Below are 2,583 nucleotides of genomic sequence, written 5' to 3' on the forward strand. Positions count from 1 at the left end.
ACTGTGTCTTTTCTTCTGAGTGAAGAAGAACGGATCTTTATGATCCAGTTTAGAAGAACGGATCTTTATGATCCAGTTTAGAAGAACGGATCTTTATGATCCAGTTTAGAAGAATGGATCTTTATGATCCAGTTTAGAAGAACGGATCTTTATGATCCAATGAAGAAGAACGGATCTTTATGATGATGAGACACCAACAGATCTGAGTTAAATAGATTCATTTCTGCAGGAACTGATTCGTTTGCATCCAGATGTGTGAAGGATGAAGAGGAGGCAGATGTTCTGCTCCACGGTCACAAACTTTCCTCTAACTTCTCCTCAAAGTTCACATTTCTGGAAAACACAACTAAGACAAAGTTTTAGAGGTTCTGCAGAACCGAATAATCCCGCAGGAGCCGGCGGACCGAGCGGGTCCCGCATCCTGCCCCGCAGCAAACAGGTCCAAAGAGGCGGCCAGCAGCGGACAGGTGATCCCCGCAAACATCTGCAGGCTCCCGCAGCCTGAGCTGCTGATCTGCTCTGCTGCTTAAAGTTGGCAGAGCGGCTGCGGGGCCAGAGTGCCTGTTCCGTGCGGGTTGTTGCGGTAGTGTTGCGGTGAGCGGCCTTGAGCGCGCGGAGCCTCCGCTCACTGTGATGAACAAACTTTTACCCCCCTCCCCCCCTCATTTAAATAACCCGATATTTGCCGCCATCAGAGGGCTGTCCGCCCGCTTCTGTTGGACCAAACTCACCCTGGGAGCTTCCTCATCCTCTCTCTGGACTTTTTCCTCACTTTCAACTATTTCCTGAATTTTTAATAATTTTTTTCTCATATTTTCTGCCAGACGCGGCGGGCCTGGAAATTGTTTGCTCTGTCTTTTTTCGGGCAGCCATTGTGTATGCGCTGCGATGCAACCGCACTATGCCCTGACCACGCCCACTCCGGTCCCCCTGCTTCTTCTGATTGGTTCTCAGCATTGCCACTCTCCCGCCCTCTCACAGTCAGGCCTGCTGCACTGGCCGGACCCCCTGTCAATCATTTGGTCTTCGCGCTTGTGATTGGGCGGGACTCGGACCTCAGCAGGAACGCTATTGGGCCGCTGGGCTTTCAGGGCCGTCCTGCTCTCTGATTGGCTGACGCGGTATGTGGAGGGTTCTCCTGGCGCTGTGCTGTAGAGCGCAGCAGTTAGCTAGCTATAACTCTCTGTAGCTGGGGTCTGAGGAGCAGCAGGAGGAGCGGCAGGAGGAGCAGCAGGAGGAGCAGCGGCAGGAGGAGCGGCAGGAGGAGCGGCAGGAGGAGCGGCAGGAGGAGCTGCAGAGGACACCCGGCGGCAGCGGGAGGACAGCTGGGCTCACTCCGGGTTGTTTGATAACTGAACCATGACCTTCAGCCTGGATGAACCTCAGCGGCTTCCGTAGTGTGCGGATCGGAGGCGATCTTCTGCAGGTAGGTGGACCTCCTCTGGCTCAGCACCGGAATATTGGACCCACTCTGGTCCGAACCGGCAGACATGTTGCTCTGTCGCTTTAAACCGGTTTGGAAACCGGTTCAGGCTGAGCTGTTCACATTGATCCACAGGTTAAAGCAGAGGAAGCTCAGTGTTTATCATTAAGGTGCGTTCAGGTGCAGTGGTTAAACCCTGCACCGCGTCATCAATTAGGAGGAGCTTCAGCATGGAGGTCAGGGCTGAGCATTTCAGATGCAATTAATATGAATATTTTATTAAATAATAATAAAAAATAATACAGTTTATTACTTTCTATTTCCTCTACTTTCTATTTTCTAACATTAGACCCAATGTCAGTGGCTAACTCAGTCAGTGTCTTCCAGTCAGTCTGAGATAGCCAGACTAATGTTAGTCTACAGACTATACTATAGGATCCATAGATGGATTTATTGCTTAGTTCATGCACTGGCTGGGAAATAACCAGAGGAACGTCTTCCTGCAGACAGAAAACTGCTGGTTTTAGCAGCCAAATGCTTGAAAGGAAGCATTTTACTGTGCATCTCTGTGAAGGTGGGGAGTACTAAGATGGCGGCTGGTGGCTTCACTGAATAAATAGAGATCACTGCCCCAGACCCTCTGCTTTGGACCTGCTGTTACCCCTGGCAACCCCATGTCATTTCCTGTCAGTATTTCACAATAAAAGCCCAGGTGACCCTCAACATCAGGGCCTAATGCTAAAAGGTTCTCTGTGAACAACCTTTGAATCTCCTTGAAGAGAAAGATCCACTGTGGTTGGGATTCAGCAGGACTTCCCTGTAGGTCTCCCCCATCAGAAAGCCCTGATGCTGGGCAGAGGGCAGGGACAGAGTGGCCTCTGGGCTGGAGGTTCACCATGCATCCATACCAGAGCACTAATACATGACCTTAGCTCCTTTCCTTTACTTTCAGTAAACAGAAACACACTGAGTGGAACAGATCTGTCCTCTTATAGTGTCCACAGCCTTGTCCCAGATGTGACCTGCATTTAAATAGAATAAATAACCATAAAAACATGAAACTGTTTAAACAGCTTTATCACATCCTGCTTCCTTAAAGCCTTTTTAGGTAGAAACCTGTTTTCAGAGCAAGTTTAATACAAATACTTTTATACATTCAT

At 49.4% G+C, this 2,583-nt stretch overlaps 2 protein-coding genes across 2 annotated transcripts in view; one reads left to right on the forward strand and one right to left on the reverse strand.

Annotated features, from left to right (window-relative positions):
• LOC107104282 (zinc finger protein PLAG1-like) overlaps positions 1–864 on the reverse strand; it is a 19,738-nt gene extending 18,874 nt beyond the window's left edge. Inside the window, exon 1 of the mRNA XM_015404249.1 lies at positions 732–864. The gene's annotated coding sequence lies outside the window, so the exon portion shown is untranslated. The remainder of the gene's footprint in view (positions 1–731) is intronic.
• A 315-nt stretch (positions 865–1,179) lies between these two features.
• The window catches only part of chchd7 (coiled-coil-helix-coiled-coil-helix domain containing 7), a 5,721-nt gene continuing 4,317 nt past the window's right edge, over positions 1,180–2,583 (forward strand). The window contains exon 1 of the mRNA XM_015404251.1: positions 1,180–1,426. The gene's annotated coding sequence lies outside the window, so the exon portion shown is untranslated. The remainder of the gene's footprint in view (positions 1,427–2,583) is intronic.

This window comes from Cyprinodon variegatus, unplaced genomic scaffold (genome assembly GCF_000732505.1).
Source record: "Cyprinodon variegatus isolate N-32 unplaced genomic scaffold, C_variegatus-1.0 Scaffold1677, whole genome shotgun sequence".
In the NCBI taxonomy this organism is placed as follows: Eukaryota; Metazoa; Chordata; class Actinopteri; order Cyprinodontiformes; family Cyprinodontidae; genus Cyprinodon; species Cyprinodon variegatus.